Source organism: Alosa pseudoharengus, unplaced genomic scaffold (genome assembly GCF_046254945.1).
Source record: "Alosa pseudoharengus isolate Yale_2024_CS ecotype anadromous, Long Island Sound unplaced genomic scaffold, YU_APseudo_1.1 YU_APseudo_1.1_scf_6, whole genome shotgun sequence".
Classification (NCBI taxonomy): domain Eukaryota; kingdom Metazoa; phylum Chordata; class Actinopteri; order Clupeiformes; family Clupeidae; genus Alosa; species Alosa pseudoharengus.
Window position 1 is genome coordinate 13,004,136 of NW_027468848.1, and position 24,503 is coordinate 13,028,638.

A 24,503-nucleotide genomic window follows, 5' to 3' on the forward strand; every position below is an offset into this window, starting at 1 on the left:
GTCTCCCAACAATTCTAGAGCAATTTAAAGGCACACTATGCAGGTATTTTTAGCTTAATATGCAAGTTTTCTTAGCTTAATTTACCTTCATTTAACAGCTTCAGAGTCATTGGAATGGTTATATGACTTTTTTCGGGTTGAATGGTGGCCGTCTCGCTTCCCCCTAGCGCCTGTGAGCGGAAAAACCACCCTTGCAACTGTGGGCCGGTGGGCCGACGGCCTCAGTGTCAGGAAGTATAACGAGTGTAACGAATTGCTTTACTGCATTCAAATACACATACACGCCAGGCACCGGCTAGAAAAAGGTACCGATGGAGTTTCTCAGACATTCGTCATGACAGAGCCAGCGAAAAAGAAGCAAAAACCGAGAAAACATTAAGGAAATTGCCAATACTGCATAGTTTACATTTAAAACAAATTTAAAAAGTAGAGTACAGAAAAGTGCATCAGTGAGTGCAGTTGTAGTCAGGTGATAAGCACAAGAATTAGAAGGCTAGTTGTATGTAGTGCTAGGAGAGGAGATATTCTCTGAAAAGCAGGGTCCTCAGAAGTTTTTTGAAGATGGAGAGGGATGTCCCTGCTCTAGTAGGAACTGGTAGCGTGTTCCACCAACGAGGAACAACAGATGAAAGTTTGGATTGGTCTGAGCGTCCCGGGGCGCGAGCGCAGCCGGGGTGGCAGTGTTCTCTGGTTTGATCTAAGTCTCAGTGAGAGCAAGGAGTTCCAAAGAAAGGTGGTTGGCCTAGCTAGCAATGAAATCAGCTTTGTTGACTGCGGATTGGCAGTTCCGCAAGCCCATGGAGAAGGAGGTTCCTGTAGGTGAGGACTGTTTAAGTGACTTGAGGTTAATCAGATTTCTGCCTCTTTTGGCATGATGCCGTTTTCTGCGATGACCGGTGATAACAGATATGGAGGAACGGCACATTTTTGCCTTTGTCGGTGCCTGTGCTCGGTAAACTTGCTTGTTTTTAACGCGTCCGTCATACATAAGGACGGCTCAAATTAGGGCTGAAGCTTACACTGGTGCTTCAGCAATAGCCTCTATTGTTAAGCAGTTGCTGGAGAAACAAGCATGGCTTCTGTCTGGACTTCCTGGAAGTGTTCCTGTGTGTGTGTGTGGCCATTGGCTGGTGTATAGGACACGTTAAAGTTGTGTGTTTTGTTTGGTTTGGTTTGTTTGGTTATTTCATCTTTGTTTTTGTTTGACTCTCATCATATTTCAGTCTGAGTATTACCATCTCATGGCAGAGAATATCTTCAGAATTCAGAAGATAGTGATTCAGATATGGCATCAGAAGGCCTTGAAGGGGAACTCAGTGGGGGAAGGCCCCCAGGGGCCTGTCACAAGCCTCCCACCTGTCCTAATGGGCCAGCCGGCACCACCACCAGGACTGCCCCTTTGTGAGTGTACATTCAGCTTTCTGTCAAAAAACTCAAGCGCACACACACTTGGCCACCAAACCAGAGTGTTTGGTCTCAATGGGATGCCGCAGCTTATAAGGTCTCACACTGTAATTTGCTAGCACCTCTTTGCAAATAACTCTGTGACTACAGAGCATCATCAAATCCAGTGATTTCCCAGTCTTCTCTCTTACCGTAGACATCTGTACTCTTGTCACTAAAAAGAGATACATTTATTAAACACGGAAAGATAAAACACGCAGATTATCAGTAGCCTACAGATGTGAATCGTTACCCCCCCCCCTCCCCCCAGTGCTGGATCTTTGGTGCCCCCCAAGGGAGGCCCACCTCACTTGTAAGAAGCCAAGGTACTTGTAACCATTTGAAAAACACTGCCCTAAAGCATGGTGTCTGTTAAGATGCTAAACAAACAGAGGTCACACCGCAAGTCGTAATGCTCAATTCTGATTTTTTGCTTATGGTGATGGAAGTGGAAACTGGCTCAAATGAGAATTGAAAAAGTTAGATTTCATGTGACTTGCACGGTTCACACTGTTTGGACAACATCATGTGTCACATCAAGTGAAAGAATCGGATTTGGCATGGTAGTGTGAACCTATTGTCTTTCTAGAATGTTTATTTCTTTGGGTTCAGCTTTGGTCACATAGAAAACCATAACCAAACCATCCTAGTCATGATATGTGTTTGTTGCTTAGCATGCACACTATGACTTGTACTAATGTTTTACTAAATTAGTGACTTTATCTCTTCCTCCTCCACCTTTCCTTTTTATGTCCGATGTCTCTTTCTCCTCTCCCCCCACAGCTCTTGTGGGCTCTGCGGGCACTGAGCAGGGATCAGATGGTCAGCCCAGCGCCCCCAACCTCAACCCCCCAAGCCAGATTGACCCCAGCATCATCGAGAGGGCCTACGCCGCCCTGGGCCTCACTTACAAGGGCAACCAGGTGCCCAACCAGCCCATGTCCAGACCACTCAATGCCATGGGTAAGGGTTGTGGGCAAAACAAAGGATGGGCATCAACTCTTAAAAGAGTGACACAGATAGAGCACCACACTCTTTGTTTAAGTGCTTGTTGTCATACTTTTTCAAAATTTGCTAGCATGTTGCTCTTTCATTAAATGGTGTTTCTGATAGGCCGACTTGAAAAGCAGATCAATCACTTTTATAACAAATCCCCATTTCCTGTGGGGATCATGTGGTTAATAAATGTGGAGATGTGTAGTGTGACATATCTTTCAACTAAGCCTACTTGGACATTTTTAAATTGGATGCCACTTTGATGTGCAACTCCCAGACAGGTTGTGCGTGCGTGCATGCTTTAAAGTTTTGCTCATCTTCTCTTTGTCCAAGCTCTGTTCACACAACATTTGTTTTCTCAGGAGGGAACTCAGTGAATGGAGCAGTGGGCAACCAGCAGGACACCTTGATGCACCACAACATGGACTCAAAGAAGTAAGCCTTTAATTTTATCCTCCTGCAACCCTGTAAACCAGGGGTCGGCAAATAGTGGCCCGCGGGCCAATTTTGGCCCGCCATCTATTCTATCTGGCCCGCGAGATGACGTTAATTTGCTGTTTAAATAATAAAAAATAAAAAAATGAAATTTTTTTTAACCCCATGTTTTTAAAAAGAAAAAAAGGCCTACAGCAATCCCATCAATTTCAAAACATTTATTGAGGTATAGATGATAGTCCTACTAAAGTGACAAAACAACAGGTGGAACATCCTTGCAGTTATCCATGACGCACAGGTCGGAACGGTATTGGCACGCGAGTGCGCGTAATCTTGTGCAAAAAAAAAAAAAAAAGTGTCCTGTCTCCCTCTTCCAGTGGGCAAGGTCAAAAATAGCCTATGTTTCGTTAAATTAATAGGCTTGGCATTAATAAATGCAGGCAGGCTCAACACATACCTCTGCTTCCATTCTTCTTTGTAGGTCCTGCATTCTGAATCAATTTTTCTTTTCAAGGCTTTTGACAACGACATTTTGCATCGATAACTAGCATATAGCAATGTTCAGCTAATCATTTACACGTCATCCAAAAGAATAATATTTGTACACATTAGTTACGGCAAGTTGCTAGGCAAGTCGCCTGTTTCATGAGAGACGACAGGAGATGCAGCAGGCGGCATAAAAACAGCGCACATAAGCAAATAAACGTTTTTAATGGAATTAAATTAAATGCATTTTAAAAGTTAGATGATGTTTATTTTAATATAATATCATAATTCATAATTTAAATAGTAGGCCTATAGGTCATGGAATAGTTTGTACAAACAGAAAATATTTACTGTGACATGAAATTCTTCAGTTTGGGTAAGAAACACTGTTATGCTGACACATTAGATGTGTGAGACCTTGTTGGTTTATAAGATCCTAACACATAGTGACATGACATTTATTGACCAACCAAATCAGCTGACATTTGCAATAGATAAATCCATTGTCATTTCACTCTTGCTTTATTCATGGGCTCATTTAAATGTTACCTAATAAGCTACCTGTAAGCTAGTTAAGTCTACCAAAGCCTAGCGGTCTACTTACAGACAGTGAGTTCTCTCTCCTCTCTTTTCTTCGTCTCTTTTCCTCTTCCTCCCTTCAGCATGATGAACAGTAGCAACACCATTTACACAGTCAACCCGCCCTCCACAGGGGGCATGAGGAAGAGCTGGCATGAGGACATCACACAGGATCTGCGCAGTCATCTCGTCGACAAGATGTAAGCCACACACACACACCATTAGTGATTTACCAAACTTTTTTTCAGTTGTGTTACCTTCATTCATCATGTAAGGGATAATGTATAGAAGGCTCGTCATTATCGGGAAATAGGTCCCGACAGGGCGAACCGGACCCTGGCGCTCTATACATTATCCCGCTTATTACACGGCTACTTGCCAAAACGAAACAATAAACTCCCCACGATATGACTCTTTAGCCTACATAGCCTAGGCTATAGCCTATTTGTTACCGTTTCATCGTGGCTTTTGCTGAGAAACAAATAGTTTGCTGAACTTGAATCAAACAATCAACTTGAACTTGAATCAACCGTCTGCTTTCACTTTTGAATGAAGTTCCAGTCCTTGCGTAGTGATATGAAAGATGGGAATTAGAAGCACAAAACCCATTTTCCTTGACAGCGGTCTGTTATACTTAGCAACGTTCTGTTATTGAGAATTAGCAGACCACCGAACGTTGGGAAGGCCCATTCAAGTGAATGGAGCATTCTGCAGCATTATGAAGAGCCGTGTAATAAGTCTCTTTATAAACTCTGTCATAACTGATACCACATTGCATGTTCAGATCATGATCCTCCCATTTATTTCACTCACTCTCGTCTCGCTCTCTAGTGTTCAGGCCATTTTCCCAACACCAGACCCTGCTGCTCTGAAGGACCGGCGGATGGAGAACCTGGTGGCGTATGCACGCAAATTTGAGGGGGACATGTATGAGTCTGCCAACAGCAGGGTAAGCGCCGTTCTGTCTGTTATTGTGTCTGGATGGGAGCAGTTTGCTGGAGAAACAGGCACAGCTCCTGCCTTGACTTTCTGGAAGTGTTCCTGTGTGTGGCCATTGGCTGGTGTTTTGTTTGGTTACATATGGGTAATATTCACTCCTTCAGTCTTAAGTGGGATGTTCCATCTTTGTTTGTTTATTTATTTGTGACTCTTGCACTCCTTGGTGGTGTTTCAGGCTGAGTACTACCATCTCATAGCAGAGAAGATATTCAAGATCCAGAAGGAGTTGGAAGAGAAGCGGCAGACACGACTGCAGAAGCAAGGCATGATGGGAAGTCAACCAGGCATGGCCCCCATTGTCCTGCCAACAGGCCCTCCTGTAATGAGCCAGCCGACACCGCCAGTGGGACTGCCACTTAGTGAGTGGACACACACACACACAGTTTTATATTAGCACCACAAAAACACATCATGCTCTGTCTTACTCATCCTACACTAATTCCCAATGCACACAGTGTCTCAATCTCCTCCCCTTTCTTTATCTGTAGATGGTGCATTGTCAGCGCAAATGGTCGACCGCATGCAGAACCCTGCAGGTATGATTGGCCATTGTTTTTGTTCAAATAAGAAAACATATTCAATCAAAATTCACAATAAAATTGTGGTAATTGTTGTGAGGTGGTGTTTCTCACCATTAACAGTCTCATTTTAAAAAAAAAAGAATTTTGATTCAGACTCCATTGCCATAGAACTGCTTTCAGTCTAACGTCCTCTTCTCCTCCTCCCTGGGTTGGTAGGAATGCCCCCCTTTAACCAGATGGGCCCCTGGTCTACTCTGCCCCCTCAGTTCGGCACGCCCATGAACCAGGTGAGTGCTCTGACCAGCCCCCTCGGCCCATGGCTGCTGCCCACTGGTCACTACTCATAGGACACTGGTGCCTTGCCACTGCTGATGCATAGTTCAGTGTCTGTGTGGTGTCAGTGTGACCCAGTTACAGTTTTTCTGAGTCGCTTTGGTGCTTTTCTCAGATCAGAATGAAAATTCTCATAACTATTAGTTCAACCTCCACAACAATTAGTAATTTGTGCACATCATAGTAGCAATTTCTCCTTCCCCTGAACAAATTGCAAATGCTTTTGGACATGTATCAGTTGCTTTGTCATGTCAGTCAAAATGAACTATACTTAGTCGTTCCCAATAAAACTAATAGTCTTCATTTCATTGCTTGAGTCATTACATACAAAATTGGTGAACTAGTTATCAAATTCTGTCACAATGCTGTAGAATTGCAAAGAGCATATACAGTAAAAATGTGAAATGTACATATTCAGTGTCTTGTACTCACTTACCCTCCTAACTACAGCAATTTCTAACTTTACTGTAGTTTTCAAATGGCTGTACAAGTACTGTATAGTGCTGTCTTGAGCATGATCAGGTAGTGTCACCAAGTTCTGACCTTCTTTTGCATGGGAAAACACTGAGAGAATAAACTGCCATAATGAAAACATGACAAAGCCATTTGACTATCTTGTTCATAAACAATGGTGTCAAGACTTCTCATTTTGATGACACTGGCAGTTTCATTGACATAAATACTTTCTTTTGAGGAATGGACTATCTATTTTGAGCAAGTGACATGCTTTTGCAGGTTATCCGCTAGGTTTTGCAGTTTGCACTAATTGTTTTGAGAAATGCACTAACTGCAGTGCAAATGTTAATAGTGATGTGAGAAAAGCACCAAAGCGACTGAGAAAAACTGTAAGCAAATGTTCATGCGTCTGACGGCTGTATTTTTGTGTGTGTGTGTTTCCTTCCTCACCAGATGGGAATGGGAGGAGGAGCGACGATGGCCTAGCCCAGCGTGCATGTAAGGTGGAGGGGGAAGCGTCCAAGTGTGCCGATAGCAGGTAAGCGCCTTTCTGACTTGTGTCTGACTAGCAGTTTGCTCGAAAAACAGTGTGTGTGTGTGACCATTGGCTGGTGTATAAGACAGGTTACAGTTGAGTGTTTTGTTTGGTTGCATGTGGTAACTTGTTATCTTAACTCTATGGTCTTCACTGGGACATTCCGTCTCTGTCTGTTTGTGACACTTATCACATTGTGATAGAGACAAGATTCAGAAGATGCTGGAAGTGTAGCCGCGGAAACGACTGCTGAAGCAGGGCATGATGGGACCCCAGCGGGGGCAAGGTCCCCAATGGCCTGCCCCAAGCCTCCTGTTTGAAATCTTGAGAGTGCACAAGTGTGGACTTAGACATCTGAATGATCTGGGGAGATTTTGTAAAGAGGAATGGTCTCAAACCCCTTGCTTTGTATTCTCCAACTTCATTGGATGTCATAGGAGAATATTACAAGCTGTTTTATTCACAAAGGGAGGCTTAACAAGGTATTACTGTATAAGCAGGAGGGGGTAAGATAAACATGGGTCTTTCTTTGTCACATTTCAAGTTGACAACCTTTTAATTATTGTTTTAACTGTAAATATAGGCATTTTCCAACCAAGCACCTAGTTTGTATAGCCATTCCCTGACTTAAAGATGTCAACACACCTTTTATGTAAATGTATTGTATTCTCCTCTTCCCATGTTGGAAAATGACTAGTGGAGTTAAGGAAATGGTATGCTCCTCCGTCACATTTGCGCGTGTCACTTTATTGTGTGTCACACCTGTCACTTTATTTTCATACCTTAGTGAAAAAGAAAGTCATTAACTACTTCTGATATGATAGTTCAGACACTCTGATTAACTTAAAGACGTTGACTATAAATGGAAAAAATTCTTGTACATTTTCTAGGGGTGCCAATAATTGTGGGTGATGTGTTTTTACTGAAAAATATGTATTTGTTTATGTGATTTTCCTTTTTCTCAGAATAAATTTGCTTCCCTTCAAGATTGGATTTTACCTCATTGTTTTCATTGAGATTACAATAAATCATCCAGGGGTGGCGATAATTCTGAAGGGCACTGTATGACTGCTGCCCAACGTGCTCTGAGCATTTCACAATTTAGTGGAGTAGTTGTGTGCACATCCCACCTTTCTTTAGGCCAGGTGCAGGACAAGGTATACAAGCATAACAGAAGAGAGAATGTCCGCACCCTGGAGTTTAGCGCCAAACTTTTACCGGTAATTAAAAACCAACAACGTTTCGACCCGTCTAGGTTTTCTTCAGGCTAATGCCAGGTTGAAACATTGTTGGTTTTTAATTAAAAGTTTGGACCTAAACTCTGGTGTGCAGACATTCTCTCTTCTGTTATGCCCTATATCATTAAAATAACATACAAGACACCTGTGTAGGCTGTGTATAATAATCTTTATTCATTCCAACTTTAGGTCAGTTTAAGTTTTTTTCTCTTCCTGTGAAGTTGACCTAAATTTTAAAAATCGGCTCATCTGATTGGTCCCCCAAGGCCGTAACTGATTATACTGGTAATCTAGAGGTGCTGAACGGAAGCTTCTGCTTTTTCCTTTTCTTCTTGCCCCCTTTCTCTTCTATAGCAGAGGAAACACAACAGATAAAATAGAGTGAGGGTAGAGCACATGTGGGTTTGACCAAAATCTAACCATCTGACCATATGTGCTCCACAAGCTTACCATGAAACATACAGTAGTAGCACACACACACAATGCAAAGTACACATTTAGTGTGAGAGATAGTCAACTACCCATACACACACTTATGGAGGGTGTGGTGGAGGGGGTAGAACCACCATCTGAAAACACACACACACCTGGCATGGGAGCAGGCTGTGGAGCAGCCGGGGGCACATGGTCCAGCTGCATCAGTGCCTTCTCAAAGGCCTGGGGGGGGGGGGGGGCGTAATGTGAAAGGGAAGATGGTAGGAGAAAAAAAAGACAGAAAGTAATATAGATAATAGATATACAGTACATACTGTAAATTTCCCAAAAAATGTGCAAAGGAACTCATCCAGTGAATTCATTTAGGCACAGGTGGACTCCAATCAAATTGTAGAAGCATCTCAAGGACCATTGATAGAAGGAGGATGCACCAGAACTCAATTGCAAGCGTCATAACAAAGGGTCTGAATACTTATGTAAATCAATAATATTACAGTCTTTTTTTTAATCAATTAAAAAAAACAAAAAACTTTTTTTGTGGAGTGTTGGAGTATTGTATGTAGATTAATGAGAAAAGGGTCTGAAAACTTTCCATTTGCACTGTAATTGTAGAATTTCCTAGACATTATTTCCAAACAGTAGTGATTTAAGGATTGACCTCCAAAGATCTGATGATCTGTTTTAGGTGTAGGCATACCACCAATCCGAGCACAGACAGGGCGTAAGATAAACCTTTCTTTGGGGTGAGAATTGTGTGTGTGTGTGTGTGTGTGTTACCTTTATTTGGGGTAGTCTTAGGCCCAACATCACCCTTGGTTTTGCCATCTCGGAGCATCTGTAATGCAGTAATGGAGAGACAAAAGGTCTCACAGATGCCACAAGGACACAACAGAGAAAAATAATAATCCACAGAAACTTTAACCAACGTCCTAAAGTGAATGTTATGGTCAACCTTTAAAGAGTGTGTCAGAATATCACTACTATGCAAATATGTCCACATATTAGAACGCCTTTAATTTTGTGTAAAACTCGCAATGTCTGATATTCACACTCACTTAAGTTCACTTCTTTCTGACAGTCAGTGTATATACAGTATATATATATATATATATATATATATATATATATATATGTGTGTGTGTGTGTGTGTGTATATGTTTGTGTGTGTGTGTGTGTGTGCGTGTGTGTGTATATGTGTGTGTGTGTGTGTGTGTGTGTGTGTACCTGGGCGAAGGACATGCAGTGGGAGTCATCCTCCATACTGCCCACGCTCAGCACAGGACTGTGTTCACCCAGACTGGGAACCATCAGTCCATCTGTAACAGCAGCACCACACCACACCACCAGGGGGAGCACAAGAGGGCTGGGGAGCAGCCAGGAGGGGACAAAAAGTCATGAAATGACTGCTGATAATGAGAACGTTGTATCAGAATGTGTCAGTATACATGTTATAATAGTAGTTACGGTGGGAATTGCCATATGGTGATAATATGCATCTCAATATTGTTACACATAATACAGTATTGTTCCAATTCCAATTTTACAATACAAAAGGTTTTACTCTTTTCTCAAATATATTAAGCCAAACTAAAGCCACACTAAACTTTTTGCACACTGGGGGTCTCTGGAGTGGCAAGTTTAATCAACTTCCTTTCCCGTTTCTGCTGTGACTCAAGAGAGGAATGAGGTGTTGCGCCATCTTGTGGACTTTAGAAACAATGTTGTCACAACAACAATGTTGAGTGCATATGCATGCACCAAAATATCAAAACCTCATATTGTCAGGTAAATATGATAGTATATATTGTAAGTACAGATACTGTGTACAGAGAACTTTACAGAGACTCTTGCAGTTGATTGGTGTCCACCTGTGCCTAAATGAATTCATTGGACATTATTAGGAGGGACACACATCTGTCTATATTAGGTGATGGTTTATGTCAGAGTGAAAACCAAGCCATGAGGTCGAGAGAATTGTCCGTAGACCTGCGAGACAGGGTGTGAAGTCAGATCTGGGGAAGGATACAGGAACATTTCTGCAGCATTGAAAATGCCCAAGAGCACGGTAGCCTCCATCAGTCTCAAATAGAAAAGTTTGGAACAACCAACAGACTTCCTATCTAGGTACTCTGAGCCAAACTGAGTAATCCGGGACGAATTGCCTTGGTCAGACAGGTAACCAAGGACCCAATGGTCACAATGAATGAGATACAGAGTTCCTTTGTGGACATGGGAGAACCTTTACAGAATGACAACCATCAGTGCAGCTCAGTGCCTGGTTTCTTCCACACATGCTGTTGGGAATTGTGGCCAAATAGTTAAATTTTTGTTACTTCTCATAGTCTGAGAGTCGTTTAGGTGCTTTTTGGCAAACACCCGGCAAAAAATGCCTTCCGTTCAGCCACTTTACCGTAAAGGCTGATTAGTGGAGTGCTACACTGATGATTGTCCTTCTGTAAGCTTCTCTCATCTTCACCTTCAGAGGGATAGGGAGGCAGCTGCAGGGAGGAATGCTTCCTGGCCGTCCTAGAGAAATTAGCGAACAAACTGTGAATATGGATAGTAAATAAAAGCTATATATATATATCAAGTGAATGTTTACACACACACACAAATTATTGCCAAATTATTTATTGATTTACACATAATCATGACCAGGAGTATAACAGTGTTACCATCCTGTGTCTCTCATCTGCTCCACAGATGGCACCTGGAGGTATTGTGAAGGATCGTGCAGCAGGTGATGACCTCCGGCACAAACTTCCACGGCCTTCAGGAAAATGGACCTCCATCTTGTCTGCATGATTTGGAAGGACCTCTCCACAACACACCTCGCCTTCAACAGGTGGCTGTTAAAGCGAGCCTGGAGGTGGTTGCAGACAGGCTGCCTCTACGTGGTTATGAGGCGGATGGGGTGGGTCAGGCAGGGGTAGCCACCATCCCCGATGATGCAGTACCCCTGTGGTTTATACGACTGTGCGTAGTACACAGGGCTATTTTTCAAGACCCTGGCATGTACTTACCCAGGGTAACCCACAAACACGTGTATGAATTTGGCAGCATAGTCACAGATGGCCTGCAGCTGAATTGAGTAAAACAGCTTGCTGTTAAAAGTATATAAGTATAAGTATATATACTTTTTTGATCCCGTGAGGGAAATTTGGTCTCTGCATTTAACCCAATCGGTGAATTAGTGAAACACAAACAGCACACAGTGAACACACAGTGAGGTGAAGCACACACTAATCCCGGCGCAGTGAGCTGCCTGCTACAACGGCGGCGCTCGGGGAGCAGTGAGGAGTTAGGTGCCTTGCTCAAGGGCACTTCAGCCGCGGCCCACTGGTCGGGGCTCGAACCGGCAACCCTCCGGTTACAAGTCCAGAGTGCTAACCAGTGGGCCACGGCTGCCCTCATAGCAGGCTGCATCCTCAGATGGCGACTCCACCCGTACGTGGCAGCCACGAATGCTCCCAACCAGCGGGTGAAGGCCGCCGAACCTGCCATATAGGCAAAGCCCATGTCAAAGGGCATGTCAAATACCCTGGCCACCACACGGTTCAAGGTGCCACTGGCCAACCAGAACAAGAAGACCATGCAGGGTCTCAAAGACCGGCCCAGGGCATTGAAGGACTCTCTCTCTCAAAAGAGCCGAAAGTCGACCCTGAGGTCACTTTCCCCATCAAATTACAGTGGGGGTGGACAGACAAGGGGGAAGAGACGATTTTTTTTTCAATATATAGTTTTACTATCTATAGTGATACAACATGCTGCTGTATCTTTGATGTATAAATTATTGTAATTTAAAATTATGCATATGAAACAAGTATATTCCTTCATAGAAGATGCTGCATACCTTTATAAGCTGTTTAACTTGTACACTTTGCATGACTACTAGCAATATCAGTTTATATTATAAGTTGGCATAATGTTCTTAAATCTGTGCACACAAGGCCTAGGCTACTGATATGTGCTGATGAAGTTAGAGCAGACAACTTCTGATACTTTAAAAGTAAGCTAAAAGTAAGGCTATGCTGTGCAATGCTGCATAACAATATTCAAATTTAGGAATACAAAGACCACAGAAAAGCAACAAATATACATATAGGCTACCAGAACAGCCAAGGCTCTGCGTCTGCTCTTGAGAACATGCCGGGACCCAGTAAGCCCATGACATTCTCTATTCCTGTATTGACAAGAAATAGAACACAAATGCATCGAGCTTATAGGGTAAACCAGTCCAATCTCCTACCTGTACCACATCAACCTCAGATTCGCCCCATGGATCATATTTCCCCAACACTTACAGCAAAACTAGCACTCCTAAATATCAGATCTCTTTCAAACAAATCATTCTTAATTTATGATCTAATTTGCACACACAACCTTGATTTTTTACTTTTAACTGAGACATGGTTAGATCAAGCAAACAGTGCTGCTACTCTCATCGAATCAGCTCCCCCAAATTTCAGTTTTTTGAGTGCTACCAGAGCAAATAAAAGAGGTGGGGGGATAGCTACAATTTTCAAGACGTCTTTTCAGTGCAATCAGTCGTCATTCGGTGACTTTACTTCATTTGAATATCTGTGTGCATGCATTAAGTCTTCTCCTCAGATTTTATTACTGACAATTTACAGGCCTCCAAAACATTCAGCTAAAGTTTTTCTTGAAGAACTAGGTGAACTGCTATCAGTTGTTTGCATAGAGTTTGACTGTCTTATTATATCAGGGGATCTAAACTTGCATGTGGATAATCCTGAAAACAATTATGCCAAGGAATTCATTGCACTAATCGATACTTTCTCCCTAACACAGCATGTACAGGGGCCAACACACTCTCTCGGCCATACCCTCGACCTTGTTATCACAAAGGGTCTCGATGTCTCTACAGCTGTTAAAGACCTGGCCTTATCTGATCATTTCTGCGTGTTCTTTGATGTGTCTATGTCCCCACACACTCAAAACACAGCTATGATTGTAAAAAGGAGAATCATAAATGATCAGACAAGTGCTCTCTTTGAGCAAGCACTTTCACTAAAGTCAAGTCAACTGTCAGACTCTGAAGACTTATTTGATCACTTTAATGCAAAAATGGCAAACATTATGGATGACATTGCTCCATTACAATTCAAGAAAGTTAAGGACAAACAGAAAGCACCATGGAGGCAAAATCCAGCAGTTAAACTTCTAAAAAGAGAGTGTAGGAAGACTGAAAGAAAATGGCGTAAATACAAACTTCAGATCCACTATGAAATCCATAAAGAGATGCTCCGCACGTATAACTCTGAAATATGCAAAGCAAGACAGTCTTTCTTTTCTAACATTATCAATAGAAGTTCAAATAACACTCGTATTCTATTTTCAACTGTTGATAAGTTAACAAATCCCCCCTCACAATTAGCGCCTGAACTTCTCTCAACTAATAAATGCAATGAGTTTTCATCTTTTTTTAAAGGTAAAATTGACAAAATCAGACTCAACATATCTGCTCAATTACAAATTCAACAACCTGAACTTCCAGCAACAAACAGAGGGAAACTAAACTTGATGTCAGAGTTCAGCTTGATAGACTACGAAACACTTGAAAAAACGGTACAGAATCTCAGCTCTTCCACATGTGTCTTAGACACTCTGCCTACCAATTTCTTCAAAACTGTTTTTCACCTCATAGCGGCGGATGTCCTTCAAATTGTAAATGTATCACTGCTGTCTGGCACTTTTCCTAAGTCACTGAAAACAGCTGTTGTAAAGCCACTTCTCAAGAAGAATAACCTGGATGCCTCCATGCTAAACAATTACAGGCCCATATCCAATCTGCCTTTTATTGGCAAAATTATTGAAAAAGTAGTCTTTAATCAATTAACCACCTTCCTAACATCAAATGGGTATTTTGATTACTTTCAGTCTGGTTTTCGGGCAAATCACAGCACTGAAACAGCTCTCATTAAAGTTTCCAATGACATACGCCTCAACACAGATTCAGGTAAAACATCAGTCCTAGTGCTACTGGACCTTAGTGCAGCATTTGACACTGTTGATCACAATATTTTACTACACAGACTAGAACACTGGGTTGGATTTACAGGCATAGTTATCAGCTGGATAAAATCATATCTACAAGAAAGGAGCTTCTTTGTTGCCATCGGAAACTGTACCTCAACACCAACGTCCTTGACCTGTGGTGTTCCCCAGGGGTCAATCTTGGGGCCACTATTATTCAACCTCTATATGCTCCCACTTGGACAAATCATTCAAAATAATTTGATTTCATATCATAGCTATGCAGATGACACACAAATTTACTTAGCTCTATCACCAAACGACTATGGTCCTCTTGAATCTATGTGTCAGTGTATAGAACAAATCAACACCTGGATGTCTCAAAATTTTCTTCAGCTGAACAAAGAAAAAACTGAAGTAATTATATTTGGTAAAAATGAGGAAAGACTTAGGGTTGCCACTCTCCTTGGCACAAAAGGGTTGAAGGCAAAGGATACTGTTAAAAATCTTGGTGTATTAATTGACAGTGATCTAAATTTCAACAGCCACATGAAAGCGATAACTAAATCAGCTTTTTACCACCTCAAAAATATTGCCAAACTCAGAGGGCTGATGTCAAAATATGACTTAGAAAAACTCATTCATGCATTTATCTCCAGCAGAGTTGATTACTGCAATGGACTGTTCACAGGCCTTCCTAAAAAGACTATTAAACAGCTTCAGGTGATACAAAATGCAGCAGCTAGGATTCTAACAAAAACTAAAAGAACTGACCACATTACTCCAATTCTTAAGTCCTTGCACTGGCTTCCAGTAAGTCACAGAATTGACTTTAAAGCACTATTGCTTGTTTATAAATCAGTAAATGGAGCAGGACCTAAATACTTGTCAGACATGCTTCAGCAGTACACACCTTCTCGTCCTCTCAGGTCCCAGGTGAAAAACCTGCTAGTAAAACCTACAGTTAGAACTAAACATGGTGAAGCAGCTTTTAGCTGCTATGCGGCTCAGCTGTGGAACCAACTTTCGGATGACATCAAAAAGGCCCCAACTGTAGCCAGTTTTAAATCTAGACTTAAGACCAAACTGTTCTCAGATGCTTTCTGCTAACTGTGCCGAGTAACAAATTCTGAATCAGCCTTGATAATTATTCTACTTTGTCTTTTATTACTTTTTTTTACTACTTTTGCCTTTGTTTTGCTTACTAATTATTCTTTATTTTTAAATGATTTTACCTTGTTTTATGTTTCCTTTTTATTATGATCTTTACCTTTTAACTATTCTTTGACTATATTGCCCTTCTATGCTTTTATTTGTTATTATTGTTTGGTTTTGTTTATGTAAAGCACATTGAATGACCTCTGTGTATGAAATGCGCTATATAAATAAACTTGACTTGACTTGACTTGACTTGCGTCGAGTGGAGCATGACGTCATCCATGGTAATTCACGTGGACACAAACAAATTAATTCACAAAAATAAACCAAAATATGCAAAAAAAAATGATGCTACAAAACATATCAACAATGCCAAGCAATAGTAAAAGACGTAGCCTACAATAATTGTAGCCTATGGCAGTTAAAGCCTCAGGTAGTGAGGCGTCAGAGTGAAACCAGAGAATGTCCAATAAGACGGGCTCTGGTGAAACCGAAAGTGTCTACTTCGGTAGGCGGGCTTTATAACGTAGCCTGTGTTTACGGCCACCGAATCCATTTTGTATGTGACAAGACATCGAGGAAACACGTAGCCTGAACTAAACTTAAACTAAGCAACAGGTGAGAATGTTAGATCTGACAAGGGGGAGGGTGGCGTAAAGAATGGATAGGTAGGCTATAATGCTCTGTTTCGTTTAGCCTAGAGACCCGTTCAGACGGGCCTGCAGGGACGATGTCGGTAACCGATGTAGGCCTATTGCTGCTATTGATGGTGTGGTGTGGTGTGTTGTCATGTAAGAAGATTGAATAAAGACGCATTTAATTGATTGTGTTTCTTCATACAAAGTTGGTTCGCGGGCGTTGATCGGATGCATTGTTTTGTAGACTAATAGGCCAGGTAGACCTACACAGTTGTGTTCATGAATTATGAATCTGATGAACTTCCATAACCATGATGAAGAGGGCGACATCACCCGAACCATTCACGTCAGAGAAAAGGTGGGCAATTCACAATTGTAGCCTACACAAGACAAATGATTGAACAGCCTGCTTTTAAAGGGAAGCATGGCGGTCCACTGACAATGGACAATTTATAGCTGAGCAATTTTTTCACATTGCACTGTTTTTGGCATTATAATGAGACCTGTTTCTGGTTGTAATAACATGATCTAAAATCACTTGAAACATCGTTCTACATTGGAGTAGCCTATCTTATTTTCAGGCCATTTATATTTTGAATTTGAAAGTAAATGTTCTTTATTCTGAAAAAGCTGTTCTGCTAGAACAACAGCTGACTTTGTTATTGTTTGTATTATAATTTCAGGGTGAAGCTGGAGACATCAGACTCACCCACACCCAGCTGTATGTCTCTAGAGTCAATGGATCCACGAGAAAATGTTAAAGAAGAAATTAAACCTCTGGATTTGGGGTCAGATATAAATTCCTCACTTAAAATATACTTTTACACTGGACTGATTATACCTGTTTTCAGACTTGAAATATTATTAAGATGGCTTACTGTAAATGATTGTAAATCCTAAAGGGATAATTAGGATGGAGAATAAGTTCAAGAAGTGACATTGAAGTGAAGGATTTCCTTGAAGCCCAAGCTTCCCATTTTAATACATTGCACATATTTTCACTTGTGTATTTTCATTCATTTGGCTTAATTTGGATCATCAGCACTGCATTAGGGCCCTATCATGACATTCTAAAGTGCATCGTCACTCGTCAAAAGTCTATTCAAATTTAGTAGGATGTCCAGTTCACATTGGGAGGGGTTTCGTTCTCAAAAGTGGAGCGCATGGCGTAACAAGGTGTTCCTAGGTCTTTTAATCAGTCATATGGGTGTGTTTGGGGCGTAACATCATTTTAAACCAATGAGAATGACATCTATCATTCCCTTTAACGGCGCAACGCGCGATATGTCAAATAAATGCATCGGGCCCTATCATGACATTCTAAAGTGCATTGTCACTCGTCAAAAGTCTATTCAAATTTAGTAGGATGTCCAGTTCACATTGGGAGGGGTTTCGTTATGAAAAGTGGAGCGCATGGCGTAACAAGGTGTTCCTAGGTCTTTTAATCAGTCATATGGGTGTGTTTGGGGCGTAACATCATTTTAAACCAATGAGACTGACATCTGTCATTCCCTTTAACGGCGCAACGCGCGATATGTCAAATAATTGCATCGGTATTTTGGCATTCAATGGCGCATTTGAAGGAGGCTGCTTGCGAGACCGTATGGAATAGTCATTCTTAAACCATGCTTTACTAAAACCTAGCATAGCCTTCACGCATTTGCACTCGTATATTATTTGAACTCATTGGCAAAGTGAAACTAACTTCACCAAGGAGTCAGTCAACGACAAGACAGTTATATGCAGTTACTTTCACTATTGACTGACAATGGGTTACCACCGAAAACATAGGCTGGAAAAAGCAACACTTACCCTAATGTTGCTCAAATGACTGAATAAAACAACATTTATCCTGCAGAGGAGTTGCTTATATCTCGTGACAGTGAGTCTTCAGCTGTGCTCCATACGTGTCTCTCGCCTCTCCTCTAATCACTTTTAACCGTCATTACCAATTTGCAAATGATGGTGAATAACTACTCATCATAAGATGTACAGTATTTCGTAATATCTTTATTAATTATGTTTCCCATTGTAATCGTGCAATTTGTAATGCTTTGCATGGACGTGCGCTGGTGTGCGTTCATGAATGATAGAAGGATGGTGCGTGCACCTGCCAATATGACTGTTGACATGCGCTCTTAAAATAGCATATGAACAACCGCCATTGACTTCTGACCAGGTTTAGGTGGTGTATGATAGCGATTTTTAGACAATGCGCGAGTCCCCTCCCTAGGTTGTTAATTGCCACACCCCTGGGCGCAATGCTTAAAAAATAAACGTGCAAAATACCGAATTCAACTTTCCGTGGGTGAATAACGAGTATTACGCCATGCGCTGGTGGCACAAAATACACAGATGTTCATATGCTAACTGAAGATGAAGGTTTTATTATTCATCTGCTTCATGCTTCCGTGTAAGATACAGAATTCTGTGGCAATGTAGTGTATTGTTCTCTTGTTTTGGGCTCTACACATTTTCTCTCAATGATGAACTTGTTCTGAGTATTGTAAGGAGGGCTGGTTCTGTTAAGGATTATAAAGTTGATAGAACCCTCATTTTCAGTTTTTAATTTTTCCAAAAGTGATTAATTTTACAATATTAAACAAGTTCATATGAACAATATATGTTGCAATTTCAGTCTAAAGCAGGAGAGGTCAGACTCACCTGCACCAAGCTGTACAGCAAAGGATCTACCTGATCACTTTAAACTAGCATTAAGACTACTTGACTCAAGGCGAGTTCGCCGGTTCACTGAAATGCTCCTCACCACTGTTCACTGATAAATTATTATTGTGGTTATGTTTATAGTTATCGTATTTAGCAGACATTTTGTCTAAAGCGACTTACAAAATATTACAATACATTACAATAGTTAAAATTAACAGTAAACAGATTTAAAAAATGTGGTAAGCCTGCATTAAGCAAAATAGATAATAATTAAATCAACAAGTAATTAATAAATACATTGATTGAAGTGTGTGGTCTTCATGCGGTACAGTTTAACATTGTTCAGTAAATTACTCTGTCTCTGCTTATGTCTCTACAGTGAGCTGACTGAAGGACTACTCCTGACAAAGGACCACTTCACATGCTCCGTGTGTGCAGACGTGCTGAAGGACCCAGTCTCCATCCCCTGTGGACACAGCTACTGCAGGCTGTGCATCACGTCACACTGGGCCCAGCCTAACCATGCAGGACACTATGCCTGTCCCCAGTGCTCACAGACATACAGCTCCTGTCCTGCACTTTACACAAACTCAGATTTAGCAGTGGTGGTCCAGAAGCTCCAGCAGTTCAGTCCTGTTTTTCCTGCTCAATGCTACGCTGGAGATGTGGCCTGTGATTTCTGCACTGGGAGGAAACTCAGAGCTGTGAAATGCTGTCTGACCTGCACTGCCTCCTATTGTGAGGCTCACATCAGGCAGCACTACACAGTTCCAGCACTGCAGAAACACACACTGGTGGAGCCCCAAATCCAGGAACAAAAGCTCAGTCAGCAGCACATCAAAATTGAAGACTTTAAATGTATTGAGGGTGAAGACCTAGAATGGGTAAGATATGTAGCAGTTACCGAGTTGTCTTTATGGCTGTGATTAAAAGTTAAATTATTTTTTGGTAGAATTCATTACAGATTCAGACTGATAAAGAACTTTTATACACAGGCAATCTGTATGTATATATCTGTAACAACAACATGGCTTATCAAATATAAATGTGTATCTATATATGGAGGCTAACAACGTGATGCTCACACTAAAGTCTCTCACCTGTTTCTATCTGTCCTGTATGACCCAGCTTTTGTATGGCCTATGGTCTCCAGATGCAGATCAAGCAGACCAGCAAGGGACACTGGACCAACGGTACCTAACCCAGTATATTTCATTGCAACATTCCTGCTAGGCCAGATTGCCATGTATGGAGATTTACTGAAAATGTGTCATTTGCTTTGGAAAATAGCTTTAAAAGAAGTTAATTATTACAAAATGAGAGAGAACATTTCTAAAAACAATAAATCCATCCAAAAATTATAATTGAACAGTCTGATTAGAAAGTGCTAATGTGTGCTAACAAGTGCTAACAAGCTAACTGTCCATACTATTGCTGCTATAGGGCCAGCGAAAATTGTACAACAAGCTGAACTAGTGAGCTACTTTTTAAAAGTTTTTTCGTTTTTTTGCCCTTGCAGTTTCTTTGTGGGCAAACAGGGGCTTCCTTTTAGTGTCCATATTGGTCATTTGTCTGATAGAGTCCCACAGTTTCTTTGTGTTGGATTCTGACAGATATTGTCCTGCACACTCCTTGTGCTACCGCTGAGCTGCTCTCATTTGCAGATTAAGGTCTTTTTGTACCTGCTTTATCTCCAGATTTGAAAGTTGTTCTCTTTCTGTTAATGCATTCCTTAATACCTTCTGTGATATAGGGTTTGTTGTTAGTATATAATTTAAAAGTTTCCTGGGGTATAACAGAGTCAATACAATATAGGCAGTATGATTCAGTGACACTGTCAGTGTCTGCATCCTTGGAAAAGATATCCCAGTCTGTGCAGTGGAAGCATCCCTTCAGCTCCTTCATTTTTCCATTGTACTAGCTACAATCAACAACATGTTCTTCAGTTTTTAGTTGAAGTACAGCTGTGGCCAAATTATTTGATGAAGTGACATGAAAAGTTTATGAAATTGTACAACATCAAGTGTCAAATGAATTGTGAATGGCTGCCCATTTTAAAATTGGTACGTTTTTTCTGTCTTAAGACTCCCTTGAAGTAGGACAGTATTGATATGTAATGTTTTTTGTTTTGTTTGATTTTTTTTTCAATTTGAACATTTTAACATGTAATTTCAGAGTGAAGCTGGAGGGGTCAGACTCACCTGCACCCAGCTGTGTGTCTCTAAAGTCAGTGGACCCACCAGAAGATTTCAGAGGAGAATTTACACCATGTGACTTAAAGTAAGCCAATAATTTATCCATTTAAAATGGACAATGATAGAGATGATGATCATTAAATGATTTATGATTTAAAGTGTTCTTGCTGCCCCCCAAAATCCTAGGTTATGTTTCCCACAACATATTCAGTTAACCTACTGAGCATGCTGTCAAATGTCCATTCAAAATGTTATGCCTGAGAGTTTGACAGAGTATCTGTAGTTTAGATAGTGTTTCTGTTATGGACACACAATGTGCACAATCTCCGCATTCTTGATCTAAATTAAGGGAATATGTGATAAATTGTATTCAAAACTTGAATGCCCATTGAAAAAAAGCTTGAATGTCCAAGACCACCATATTTATTTTAACCAGATTTCTGCAGTGAGGAAACAGTCTTTTAAAATACTTATCTACTATGTATTCTTCTTTCCTGCAGTGAGTTTATAGCCAGTCTGCTGACAAAGGACCACTTCAGGTGTTCAGTGTGTACGGAAGTGCTGAAGGACCCAGTCTCCATCCCCTGTGGACACAGTTACTGCAGGCAGTGCATCACCTTATACTGGGCCCTGCCTAACCATGCAGGACACTATGCCTGTCCCCAGTGCTCATGGACATACAGCTCCTGTCCTGGAGATGTGGCCTGTGATTTCTGCACTGGGAGGAAACTCAGAGCTGTGAAATCCTGTCTGACCTGCTCTGCCTCCTATTGTGAAATCCATGTCCAACACCACTACACAGTTCCAGTACTGCAGACACATATATTGACAGAATGTACACACCAAACCCCCCCGGATATAAAGCAAACCCCCCCGGATATTAAGTGTGATATTAAGACTGAAGAGCTAAATCAGGTGAGTCTTGTCTGTGTTTTGTGGAAGTATTGTTATCAGTTCAAAGAAATTCTAGTTCCCCTGTAGATTCTGTCTGAATGCATTTAGTGTTGCCAATACTATAGAGACAGGATGAGCTTGGGTACCAGATGGAAACCATCAGCAACTCTTTTCACTTATAAGCTGGGATTTTGGGGAGCTAGGAGGCATTACCAAATAGTAAAACGTAACGTGACGCACAGTTTTTCTAAATGCAAACAACGAGGTGCTTTGACAATGACAGAGGAGAATTCACCTTTAATGGGAGTTGACATGCTTTGTTTCATCGCTGGATTTTAGGATATATGGCATCCAATTATATTCTGATCTCCATTTCAAGTGTTCTAGCAGGCCTTAAACATGAGTGGAAGCTTTGTTGTCCGTAACCTTACAAATTGCCTGTCGAGGTTTGATTGATTTGAATGACTATCAGTTGACTTTGAAACATGTCCCTTACTTTGGATAGACACCTGGTTATATTACATGTACTTATTGCAGTCTTGAAATATTAAACTATTTAATCATATGGTATGTAGGCTGTTTGGTATTGATATTGCGAATGGTGGTGGTATGCTGCTAACAGAAAGTTGTCAGTACTGCTAATGTTAATGAATGAATGGGAACAAACACATATTTTGAGCTCCTGTCTCTGCTGTCCTTCACATGATTATTCTTTCTTGAAATTACATAGCTAGGTTACACTTCACCGTAGTCTACATTTACTGGTACTGAAAAAGAGCAATATTTCAAAGGAGTCATTAACATTAAACAAAAGAGTAGCCTAAGGTTAACCAACCAACATTTGGCACTTCAGATATTTGCTGCTAGTTAGCTGGTCAGTAGCAACTGAACAATTTGAAAGTCGTGTAATGTTATGTGGCCGAAGAGAAACCAGATGTAAGTCATGTCATGTGAACTCATTTTGTGTTTGTTTCTTTATTCATGACATCTGTTATAGTACATTATACACGCCATGTTGTGTTATCATGTAATAATGGTGACGTGTTGTCGAGTTAAATAATTATAATGTTGTGTTAAACTTGAAATCTGAATGTCCCCTTCAAGGTAAAGAAAGAGGAGCCATCGGGTGATGGCAGGAAAGGCAGCACCATGGAAACATCTATGGCGGAGGACAGGAAGCTGGAAGTGACGACGGAACCCAAAGAAGAGGAGGAGGCATCAACTCCATCAGCTACCAGCTCCTCACCTGCAGGAGCGCAGAGCAAAAAGAAGAGTATGGAGTTCATTTCAATAGACATTCAGTGCTTTTCATTTCAACTACTTCAGTGTTCTGCGTTCTTCTTTCTTTAGCTTTATTGTTCTGAACAAGCATATAATGCAATGATGCTGCAGAGTCAAATTTAACATGAATGGTTATTAATCATTAGTTATTAATATTCAAATGATTAGTTATTGCTTATTTGTTATTAATGGTGTGATCAATAATTGTTCCTGGTACATACTTGAAGTGATGCTTAGTTTTAGCTTTAGCAAATGTCATTGACCTTTGACCTCTGATATCTCCCCTGTGTGCAGTCTTCAAGCCAGAGGAGCTGCGCCAAGCCCTAATGCCCACTATGGAGGCTTTGTACCGCCAGGACCCAGAATCTCTGCCCTTCCGCCATCCTGTGGATCCACAGTTGCTGGGCCTTCCTGTACGTAGGATTCACCTTTAGAGTTGAAGTGCTGATAATGCCTTATGGCATGCAGATATTTATGTTAGTTGAGGCTCATGTCTATGAGAAGAATTGTTCAAGTAGTTGTAAATTATGGAGGTGTAAAAGACTATTAAGAGTTTCAAATGGAATGAAACCTGACAACATTGTAGTGTACAGCAGCTGAGAAAGGACAAACTTTCTTAGCTTTCTGAGCAAAGCTCTTAGTAAGAGTTGTGAGTGTAGTAGCGGTATTCTGTACAGATGAACACCATTAGAAGATGGCCAGAAGCACTGTGTGAATAGTGGAGACTTCTAGGAGAAAATAACTGACCATCATGTTCCTCCTTAACATTTAGACAAAACAAGTGTCTGTTGACACCATGCTTTCATATACCAGAACAGCCATTCTCAAAATAAGGAGCTACATAACTGTAAAAGCTCTCCACTTAGTGGTCCCTGTCTTGTGAAACTGTTTGGTGGTGTTCTCTCCAGGACTACTTCGACGTTGTCAAGAACCCCATTGACTTGTCCACCATCAAGCGCAAACTAGACACGGGCAAGTACCAGGAGCCCTGGCAGTACGTGGATGATATCTGGCTCATGTTCAACAACGCCTGGCTCTACCACCGTAAGACCTCACGTGTCTACAAATACTGCTCCAAGCTGGCTGAGGTCTTCGAGCAGGAGATCGACCCAGTCATGCAGATCCTAGGCTACTGCTGTGGGAGAAAGGTGTGTGTGTGTGTGTGTGCATAAACTACTCTAAAGTGTTTACTTGATTTGAGATGTACAGCTCTACAC

At 41.3% G+C, this 24,503-nt stretch overlaps 1 pseudogene; it reads left to right on the plus strand.

Moving 5' to 3' along the window:
* The window catches only part of LOC143106804 (histone acetyltransferase p300-like), a 47,928-nt pseudogene that overhangs the window by 13,896 nt on the left and 9,529 nt on the right, over positions 1 to 24,503 (plus strand).